The 11,752-nt window shown below is 45.8% G+C and overlaps 1 long non-coding RNA gene across 1 annotated transcript in view; it reads right to left on the bottom strand.

The window, feature by feature from the left end:
* Positions 1-203: 203 nt before the first annotated feature.
* Positions 204-11,752, bottom strand: part of LOC309862550 — a 133,385-nt gene continuing 121,836 nt past the window's right edge. The window contains exon 3 of the long non-coding RNA XR_014310576.1: positions 204-276. This is a non-coding gene — a long non-coding RNA (uncharacterized lncRNA). The remainder of the gene's footprint in view (positions 277-11,752) is intronic.

The following is an 11,752-nucleotide window of genomic DNA, read 5'->3' as shown; positions in this document are numbered from 1 at the left end:
GCCTCTGCCTTCAGCTCAGGTCATGATCTCAGGGTCCTGGGATTGAGCCTCACATCGGGCTCTCTGCTCAGCGGGGAGCCTGCTTCCCCCTCTCTCTGCCTCTCTGCCTACTTGTGATCTCTGTCTGTCAAATAAATAAATAAAATCTTTAAAAAAAAAAAAAAGGTCACCTAGCTGCTCGGCATGTTGTGGGAGGTCAGCTAATGGCGGCGACTCAATCTTAGCTGCACACGTTCGTGGGTTTTGTTGTTGTTGTTTTCAGAATCCCTTCCATGTCTGAAAGGAGAGCCAAATTAGAAAAAGAAAAAGAAAGAAATCAGCAAAATCAGAGCTTACACATAGCCAGCTGGGCACAACTCAAAGCCCGTGGGTCTCCAACATTCGCGGCACCTGGAGGTCTGGTTAAACAGGTGGTTGGGCCCCGCCTCCCGTTTCTGGGGTGCGGGGTGGGACCCAACCGTGCACTCTTCTAACACACTCTCAGGTGAGGTTGATGCTCTTGGTCTGGGAACCGTCTCTTGGAATCAGCGATCTCAGCTTTACCCAAAGAAAGTCAACAACAGTGATAACTGTGCCTTTTATGACCTCACAGGAGAGGAAAAGTGTCTCTGAATTTCCATAAGTACATTTTTAATTAGTGACAATACTAACATCTTCTAATATTTACATAAACATTTTAACCTCTAAAGCCCCTTGACACACATTGTTTTACTTCAACTCCCAAACAACACTGTAAGGTCATGTTCTTGTAGGACACCAGGAAAATCAGGAAGGTTAAGTGACTTGCCCAAAGTTTCTTAACTCGTTAGAAGTCAAACCAAGACTCAGGTCACTGACATTCAGAAATATGTCTAGTGTCGGATTGTACTGAGAAGTGTGCTCTGGGATCATCCAAGTACAAGAAGAAATTCACTTAAAAACTAAAAAAGTGGGGTGTCTGGGTGGCTCCGTGTGTTAAGCCTCTGCCTTCAGCTCAGGTCATGATCTCAGGGTCCAGGGATCGAGTCCCGCATTGGGCTCTCTGCTCAGCAGGGAGCCTGCTTCCCCCTCTCTCTCTGCCTGCCTCTCCATCTACTTGTGATCTCTGTCTCTCTCATCAAATAAATAAGTAAAATCTTAAAAAAAAAACAACTAACAAAGTGAGGTTGCTCTAGTCTAACAATATCAATGTCAAAGTTCCTTTACTAGTTTTTTTCTTACTCAGCACCATTCTTAAAAGGTAATGAGCCTTTGCATTCATTGTGAATCATATAAAAGAGATTTTTTTAAATCTCCCTTAAAAGGGCTAGGTGGAACAGAAACTGAGAAATGTACATTTAAAGTCCAAATACAAAGATAAGATCGGCAGCAACCGCAAACTCTAGGAGAGAATGCCACTGGGAGGAGAGGGTGGCTTTCCAGTACCTCCTCCTTCCTGCAGGGAGGGAGCTTTGCTGCTTCCCCAGGTCGGCCTCTGTGGGCAGGTGACCAGGAGGAAAGTCTGGATGTGCAGACAGTGGCAGGAATTCCATAGTTTACAAATAGCACAGAGGTTTTAAAAACAAAAACAAAACAAAACAAAAAAGCGATGGGACCCGAGGCTGCTGTCCACAAACACCCCCAGCAGAAGAGCCACTTAGAGGACAGACTAGAGTCTGCGCCCGCACACCCTGACCCCGACCAGGAGGATCCTGTGAGATGCGGGCAGTGGCGCACTCCGGGGCACGGGCAGGAGAAGCTGTCAGAACACATTTCACGCCCTTTATGACAGTATTTGAACATGGCCAATTAGTGCCAGGAGGAGAGAGCAGAGGAACAAAGAGCCTCAATGAAGACCCAACAAACCACCTATTGGGACAAATGACACCCACTGGTGGTGTCAAGCTTCGTCTCTCAAAGCTGCAGACCAGGTCTCTCTAAAGCCATCAACTTACTATAACAGGGCTGGACACGGCTACCCCGGGTCATCCCACTGTTCCGCCCAGAGCAGAATATCCTAATCTGACCTGTTCGGAGCTGAAGAGAAGAGGGACGGAAGGAACTGAGACCGACAAGAAGAGCAGCGTGCTCCTGCGCATGCCGACTGGAAAACCACAGGAGGGAAACGCCGCACTCGAACTCCATGTCTGTTGGCACCTGGAATTCTGGAGTCAGGAGCTCTGACACTTTAAATACCAGGAGGACATCAATTATTTTGTAAGAGTGTTTCTCAATATTTAGGAATGGAGAGCCTTCAGATCTCTCCGAACGTGACTGTAATCTCTACTGTCCTCTACACAAATGCCTGGACGGGACGGGCTCCCCTCCGCGCCGCACGTCCCTGAGGCCACAGGGCGACTCTTCATCATCTCCGCACCCTGTACTTCCGCAGGGTCCCGCGTGCACGAGTGAGGCACAGCGGGAACTTCAGGATGTTCGCTGATTGCACAGGGACTAAGAGGAGGGAGCAGGGGGAGGACAGAGGAAGAAGTGGGGAAGGAGCGACAGGGATCGGGGCAGGGGAAGAAGGACGAGTAACGTAACGTGGGCATAACAGCCTCCAGCGGGGAAAGTGCTGGGAGCCGAACCGTGTCCCCGGAAGGAGATGCTGATGTCCTAACCCCTGCTACCTCTGAATGGGACCTTATTTGGAAATAGTGTCTTTACAGACGCTATGGTTAGATGAAGCCATTGGGGTGAGTCCTAACCCAATACGACCGATGTTCTTACAAAAAAAGGGAAATTCAGGGGTGCCTGGGTGGCTCAGTGGGTGAAGTGTCTGCCTTTGCCTCAGGTCATGATCCCAGGGCCCTGGGATAGAGCCCCACATCGGGCTCTCTGCTTCTTGGGGAACCTGCTTCTCCCTCTCCCTCTGCCTGTCACTCCCCCTGCTTGTGCGCGCTCGCTCTCTCTCTCTCTGTCAAATAAATAAATAAACCTTCTAAGAAAAGGGGGGACATCTGGACACATACGCGCACAGAGGGGTGACGAGGCAAAGACAGCCCTGGGATGATGGAGGCAGAGGCGGACAGACGCAGGTGCGAGCAAACGAACACGGTGGACGGCGCCCCCCCCCCCCCCCGCAGCTGGGAGAGGCCAGGAAGGATCCACCTAGTCTCCAAGACAGCACGGCCCTGCTGATGCGTCACTTTTGAACTTCAAGCCTCAGGAACTGTGATGCGATAAACTATTGTTCAAACCACCCAGTGAATGCTCGCTACGGTGGCCGAGCATTCTGATACCGTAGTGCATGACCAGTACCTCCACCTACTAAACAACTGTAACAGTGGTTGACAAACCATTCCCATGGAGGGGCAGACAGTAAATATTTTAGACTTTGGGAGCCAAAAGGTCTCTGTTACAATTCAACTGCATCAATACAGCAGGAAGGAAGTCATGGAAAATACACAAATGAGTAAGGATGGCTGTGTTCCAACACAACTTGATTTTACACACACTGAAATTTAAATTACATAGGATTTTCATGTGTCAAAAAATATTCTTCTTTTGCTTTCTTTTCAACTATTTTAAAATGTGAAAACCGCACTTAGCTTGCCGGCTGTTCAAAAAGAGGCAGTGGGCCAGATTTGTCCTGCCGGCAACAGTTCATGCCTCTGGGTACAGATCTAGGAATCAAAGACACCTGACTCTAGTCTTGATTCCACTAATTACTATTTTCATCATTGTGATGAAATCACTGGCTTCCATCTTCAAGAGAACACAATAGGGTGCACGGGTGGCTCAGTCAGTTAAGCATCCGACTCCAGATTTCAGCTCAGGTCCCGATCTCATGGGTTGTGGGATCAAGCCCCACGTCCGGCTCTGCCCTCAGCAGGAACCTGCTTGGACAGTCTCTCCCTCTGCCCCTTTCCCCACTTGCACATACACTCTCTCTTTCTCTTTTTCTCTCTGTCTCAAATAAATAAGCAAATCTTTAAAAAGATTAAAAATAAATTTTAAAAAAGAGAACATGATAGACTTTTCCCTACCCACATAGAAAGTTATTATGAGGATGAGATGATAATCGTGTACTTCAAAGTACTTCGTATACATAGGGCATTGATACTGGCTACACTATCTTACTCTTCAGAAACAAACATTAACACTACGGTCATGATGATGACCCCTGACTAGTCATGGGGCCAAGGCGGGCGGAAGCGAAGACAGAAGCCCTTCGATCACCCACATCTCCAGATACATCGGCAAGTGGACAAGGAGATGCAAACCACACACAAAGCCATGAGCAAATGGACTTTCTGAGGAAGACAGCAAGTCCAAGGCAAATGGTCATCACCTTTGGTCATATTTAAGCCTGCACTACTGCTGAACCGAGTTTCTTCTTCCAGGGATTGCTGTGGACGAGGACAGTTTGCTGCTGGGAGGCTGCACGGTAACTCAGTCCGTCCCCCAGATCATGACTCTAAACAAACATCCATCATCCACTAAAACTCCTCTGGCCATCTTGAGCCCATTCCTATAGTGCCAACAGCTGACAAAGTCATAAATATCACTCTCCGCGCAGAATCGTCTTCACACTCACCACCCTAAAGAGCTGGAACACTGCCCTGGGCTCTGCAGGGACTGGACTAGAGCTGACAGCTCCAGATTTGCAGGTCTGGCACAAGGCGAAGCCAGAAAGAGCACCAAGGAACAAAGAAAATAGATCGTGGGAAGGAGGATCACTTGCTCACACGGCGTAGGGCTGTGGACCTCCCGGGAACGGAGTCATGCCCGGAGCTGCTGAGACCAGGCCCTTCCAAGCGACTCGCATCACCAGCCGTGGCCATAAATCCTTACAAAGGACTTTTTACTCCAAAGTAATTATTCCCGCTTTCCTTCGTTCCCAAGACTGTGTGTTTCCTGGACGCAGAGAGGAGCGCGGTCACTAAGCTTCTTCTCAGTTCCTGACCCCTCACACTCACGAGTGAGGGGAAGAGACTCCACATCCTCGGGCGGCTCCTGGCCGCTCCCAGGGTCCATGCTCTCACCCTCCCTGCTGCGTCCCTCCCCATCCCCACCCCCACCCTGGCAGCGGCCACCTGCCTTCCTAAGAACAGAGAGAAAGCCGTGGTTACTACACATCTCCGGGCAACGGGACTCCTTCTTCTAAAAGACCCACATAAAAGCCTGGTGAGGCCAGAGATGTCCTCCTTGGGAGCAAGGCAGCTTCATGGAAAGGGAATGGCCCAAATCCTAGCTCTGCCCCTTGGATGGGGACGGGGCTCCTCACTTAAGGTCTCTGAGCCTCAATTCTATACCTGTAAAATGGGAGTGAGACCACTTACCTTAGAGTATTTTGTAAGAATTCGGGGGTGGGGGGCGCTCAATGGGAGGCCTATTATTCATTCTGAGAACTCTGGATTCTTCTCCAGCTCTGTCTCCGGCCACATCTACTCTACAGACGTCACAAATACCCATGTACAGGGCTAGCCCTGTGCCATAAGCCCATAGTGCTGAATGGGAAAGCAAGGGAAAAGCTACAAAGCTACAAAGTTACTTGAAGCCTGGACTCCACAAGAGAAAGTGGCTGGGAGCAGGGCGGGAGCAGCAGCCCTGCATAATCTTTGGGTTGTTATAAACTGGCAAATCTTCATGCTCCTGGTTCAACTAGATGGAAGACGACTTGTGCTATGAAGTATATTGGTCTCAAGCTTGGTTCTAGGTGCTTGATGACAAGAGTCCCTCCTTCACACTGGTCAGGAAAGAGGGGGTTAAACTGGAACGAAGGTGCTCAGCCTTTGGAGAGGTGCTGACCAGCAGGGGGTGGGGCTATCTTTTATCATAAGGCTTTAACACACCGTCTTTCTTTCTCTTTTCCACGGTGATTCTGTGTACTAATAGAGATCTAAATATATCCATCTTTAAAAAAAAAAAAAAAGAAGAAAGAAAGAAAGAAAGAAAAAGAAAACAAAACCAGCGATGTTAACTTGAAATCCAAGCTGATGAATTACCAACGTGTAAATTGGAGGGCGGGGGTGGGGGGTGGGAAGGGAGGAAGAAGTTCAAGAGAGAAAGACATTTTCATAATCACCAACTATTACAAATCACTTAAATGGACACACAGCAGTAAGGAGGGGTGTAAGACCCCGCGTGATGGGTTCCTGTTTAAAAGCCCAGGACTGTCATCAATAAATGAAAGTTGATGCACCATTATCTCAGACGCTGTAAGTGGTGGTTTGACAAAAAATCAATGGCTGCACAATTTTCCTGTACACCAAAAATAAACAGATCTCGCTTGCCATAAGCACATTCCAGAATTAGAGCCAGACACAGTCCTTGTCCTCGCTCTAAACTGCTGCCTCTTCGTTTCTTCGCAGAGTCTATTTTGAGTTGCACCTGCACAAGCTCTCCAAGTGAGCGGCTAATAAGAGAGGATTAGAGTGTCCCCCAGGGCTTGGGGAAATCCCGAGCTTCGTTTTTATTTTCATTTCTTTCCGACTGCCCTGGGCCCATTTATTCAAGAAACGTTACTGAGCACTCACGGTGCAGGCGTTAGGCTGGGTTCTGCTGGGAGGACGTTGGTGAAGAAGATGTGACGCATGCCTTGAGAGACAATAAGCAAACGTGCGAAGCTTTCCAGATGCTTTGGAGAAGTTCTTCTGGGTTCTGACCCTCATTTTCTCCTCTTCTGTGTCTTCCTTTCTTCCTGTGTGATCCCGTTTTATTTTGTGCCACTTCCGAACTTGGCTCGTATTTCACCCCCCATATTGTACGTATTTGATCATGCCCCACGTCCCTTCTTTGGAAGAAGAGGCCACGCCCTATTCCTATTCCTATTCTAAAGGTCACAATGGCAGGCACATCGTTGTGATTTCTGTTTTTTTAATTTGTTGAATATAAACATAATCCATCTAATTCTATGGCTGCAATGACTAGTATGTTGTGGCCGTTCTAAATGTGTACGCTCATCCCTGATCCCCAACCCCCGCCCCCCGCAAGCTTCACATTGATTATTCTGCTAGATATCTACTGCCTATTCAGTATCTGCACTGGACTGTCCCACAGGCATCTCCAACTTCAGTCATCCAAGACTGAACACATTTATTCCCTCCTGAGAAACTGTCACCGATCCCTCAGATATTGCTTAATGGTGCGACCATCATATTCCCTCTTTCAACCACAAATCTCCATGTCTTTTGACTCTTCTCTCTTCCTTACCCATCACATTCTGTTGATTTGACTACAGACAACTCTCAAGTCATCAAGCTTTCTTCTTCTTTTTTTTTAAGATTTTATTTATTTATTTGACAGAGAGAGATCACAAGTAGTCGGAGAGGCAGGCAGAGAGAGAGAGAGGAGGAAGCAGACTCCCTGCTGAGCAGAGAGCCCGACGCGGGACTCGATCCCAGGACCCTGAGATCATGACCTAAACTGAAGGCAGGGGCTTAACCCACTGAGCCACCCAGGCGCCCCGTATCAAGCTTTCTTCTTGATCGTCTGAGACTAGTTGTATTTGGGCACCAACTGTTTATAATAGCTGAAGCCACGTTATAACTGAGAGTGCCTAAGAAAATGTGTGATCATAAGAAATAAGAAACTGGGACAAACTCCTAAGTAGCCCTGATATTTGTTAAGATGAAGAGAAAGAAGAACCAGCTAAAGAAATTAAGAAAAAGCAGTCAGAGGAGGAAAGGCAGAGTGTTGTCATAGAATAGCACTTCCTCAAAGAAACCCAGGAGAGCACTTCCTCAAAGAAACCCTCCCTGATCTTCCAGATCAGAATCAGAATCCCATTCTCTGCGCTCCCGCCTCCCACCACACCAGCCCCTGCAGACCGCTTGCCACAGCACCGCGGAGCTCGCTACGTGTCTGTACCTCACAGAGTATTAGTTCCCCGAAGGCAGGGACCGTCGGCGGCAGCGAAGGGCACGGGCAGGAGGCACAGGCAACGCTCAGTGAGTACTTGTTGAACAACTGAAGAGACGAATGATGAAATAAATGAGCGAGATTCAGTGAAAAAAGCACATAAGGATTGAAAAATGTCCCTGACTTTAATATTTAGGAAGATTGCTAGGTGACTTCTATTCTCTTTTGCCACATATATCCATTTAACTCATCAGTTTCACAGATGAGATTCAAAAATTTGACATAAAATGAAAAGCCACATGCCTGTCACTTGGCCTTCCTTCCCAGAGCCATCACTAGAAAGACGGGTGGATGGCTCTGAATAAGTGAAAATGGGTTTTATCCTGTGGTTTTCACCCAGGTAGCCTATCAGCGTCATTACCTCCTTTAAGAGATGGAAAGTTAAACACATCATTTCACAATTGCTTCACCAAATAGTAATCTCTTTAAGCCACAGAAGTTTTAAGCAAATTGTGATTAACTCCACTCTTAGCAATCTTGAATTTTTGGTTTTTATATCCTGTACATGCTATAGTCATATATCCCCTCTATTTGGAAATCATTGCAAAATAGGACAAAACATTATTTATCATTATAAGACCCCAAGTTGCTGATATAAAAGGAGTATTTTATTTTATTTTAAAGATTTTGTTTATTTGACAGACAGAGATCACAAGCAGGCAGAGAGGCAGGCAGAGAGAGAGGAGGAAGCAGGCTCCCCGCTGAGCAGAGAGCCCGATGCGGGGCTCGATCCCAGGACCCTGAGATCATGACCTGAGCCGAAGGCAGAGGCTTCACCCACTGAGTCACCCAGGCGCCCCTAAAAGGAGTATTTTAATGACAAATTCCTAGACAAATGAATGGAACAGTACCTCCAACAGATTGCTAATGTTTTGTTTTTAGAATTACAAATGAGGAGAACTTGAAATAAAGAGAACTAGAAATGGAAAACAAGTAAGTACAGTCTATAGACAACAAATGGCCTTCAGGACATGAGGTAAAGAATCAGAAGAGAATGTATTTCAGCCTTTTCTGAGAGCTGCAGCTAGCCCAGCCTGTGCAAACGCGATGATGATCAATGAACTGCCTTTGTTCTCTTACTCTACCAGGGAGTGTCATTTGCACACACAGGACGATTACAGCAGAGACCTCTGGAAGGATCTGCTCTGTTCCTCAGCCTTGCCCTGTGGGCAGTTGAGGAAGACCAATTCAATCCTTCCCGTCGACAACATACACAGACTGGATCTCCAGGACACTTGTGAAATCTGGCCGAAACCATATTCTAGAGCAGATAAGCCAGCTTTCTGTAAATTAGAAGCCTTTTTCCCCCCAAGGCATTTTGAAAAACCATTTCCTAGAGTGGTCTGCCAGAAGATGAAGGAAGCCCAAATGCCCCGAATGAGCTGTGCTGTGCCGCAGGCTGCACGGACACAGTTTACTGTAGGAAGCCCCACGGCACAGCAGAGGAACGATTCACATCTCACATCAAGTCTTCCTCTATCCTTTCGATCACAAAGATTGAGGCTGGAGTTCAGAAAAACCATTTCTGTACTGTTTAATTGGATATCTCAGCATCTTTAAAGGACTGCGAGAGGACAACTGTACATTGTTCAAGGACGGCTGGGCGCTTTGGACTGTTCCAGAGAAGCAATGACCATGAAATATCAGGGTAATAACATGGTAGCCAAAGTCTGAGATTTGTAGTCAAATACACACATTGTCTCGAATAGCGATTCATTGTAACAGGATGACTCTATACCAGGCACTGAACTTCCTGGACCTTCACCATAAAATGTAAAGTTTCCTTGACTATGTAATGAAAACAAGCCAAAAACCCCACTTCACAGCATGGTGAGGACTAAATGTGATCATATACGTGCTTGGCTCAGACAGCTGATAGATATTCAGGAAATATCGTTTTCTCTTCTACCCTGAGCTTTTTTTTTTTTAAAAGATTTTATTTATTTATTTGAGAGAGAGACAGAGAGTGTAGATCAAGCAGGTGCAGAGGAGGGGCCGAGACCCCCTGAGCAGGGGGGCCTCCACGACACGGGGCTCGGTCCCAGCACCGAGATCCTGACCTAAGCTGAAGGCAGACACTTAACTGACTGAGCCACCGAGACGCCCCCACTGTGAGCCTTTCTTAAAAAATTAGACTAGAAAAGGAAGTTTATCTATCAAATAATTTTTGGCAGAGTACTAAACTAATAATAAGATGGGTATATCATAGTAGGAATACAGTATTTTATTACATAAGATGTTACTAAAAAGAAAAAATGCCATTAATTATATGTGGCCGTTGATTATATAAAGCATTACTTTTCAGAAATGTTAAAATATGAAAATATTAATATTAAAATATGCACATATTTTCATAAAATCAACATGTGCCTGAGAGTCCAGATAAACTTGAGAGATGCAACAGAAGCAAGCACCGGGAGGCAGGAAATTCCATATCGCCTCCTGTCTCTATCTGGAGGAGAAAAAACGCACGAATGTACGGGCCCAAGTGTCCAGCCGCTGCTCAGCTGGGAGTTCCGTCAAGGGCCAGCCCCAGTTTACACCCGTAGCCCGACGACCAGCAGAAGCAAACGGAAGAAGTAAAGAGCATTTGAGGAGGTTTTACCATCAGCTTTTTAAATTCATAGTTGATTTCCATCTTAGAGCTTCCTGACGGTTATTTCAAGTGCGTGGTTCTAAATCTGCTCGCACACCACGTGGGGGTAGCTCCATGGCTTGTGGAGGGACACTTAGAGCTTTCCTGACCATGGTTATGTAACCTCTAGCGACATTTAGTGGTGTCTTCCTCAAATTACAACCAGGTGTCCCACAGGGGTAGGACAACGCCCGAGACAGAATGACTAAGCAAACTTCTCCTTCATCCACAGCATGAGTGATGTCTCCATAATCTCGCCTGACAGGTTATTAAGACGTCTTCTGGAGGTCTTCTTCTCCAAGTGGTGGGAGTTAGTATCATTGCAATCTTGTGTACTGTACACAGTTCGGTATTTTCCGCATACTCTTTATTTCATTATTAGAATTACAGAGCTAGAAGATACCTGAGGGATCATCTAATCCAATTCTCTCATCTGCAGATTATAAGACTGTGAACAACCGCGCTAGCCCAAGGTCATTCAGCTGTGTAAACGCAGATCCAGGCCTTGAATGAGGCCTCCCAATTCCAAATGTCTTGTGCTCTCAATTAAATTAATTTGCTATTCATACAGTACAGATTAAAGTATTAGCTATGCATATCCTTCAGTAGTTCTTCTTTGAGCACTCAATACATGGTGAAGTGTGTTAAAAGAATATTTACAGTTGTCAGATAGTGTGAGATGAATTAGGGAATGATACATTTTAAAAAGTTAGTGAAAACTATTAATTAACACTTATATAATTGTGACTACCCAGTGAAGTGAGTAGTTATTTTCCCCCATTTTACAGCCAAAAAGATTGAAGCATAGAGAGCTCCTGGTAATTACGCACTCAAACAAAAACAAAAACAAAACAAAACCAAAAAATCCACAAAAATTACATAGAAAAGTAAATGCAATCATAATACACTACATGGATTGGCTATGACGGTAACATGGGCTCAGAAATATAAACCACAATTTTAGAACATAACCTCCATTGGAAGACAAGGTAGAGAGTGTGTGTTGAAGAACGGAGCCAGGGAGTCAAATATAGTAAGGATATAAAAATACTAAATCATCAGTTTCTACAGCAGCCATTAATGGAAACTATCTAAATTGAAAAATCGAGACAAAAATAATAATATAAACACAGAGATGTGTGTGGAGGTAAATCCAGATGAAAAAGAGAGAACGTGGTTATCCGTGGAGAGTAGGCTCAAAGGTGGGGAGGGGTTTGTTTTTTAATTATAAGGTTTAAAGAACTATGTGATACTTTAAAATATATGTGCATTTAGACTATGCAAAATATGAAA

The sequence above is a fragment of the Mustela nivalis genome, assembly GCF_964662115.1.
Source record: "Mustela nivalis genome assembly, chromosome: 4".
Lineage (NCBI taxonomy): Eukaryota > Metazoa > Chordata > Mammalia > Carnivora > Mustelidae > Mustela > Mustela nivalis.
The sequence above is the reverse complement of the archived record's forward strand: the minus strand, read 5'-3'. Positions and strand labels throughout refer to the sequence as shown.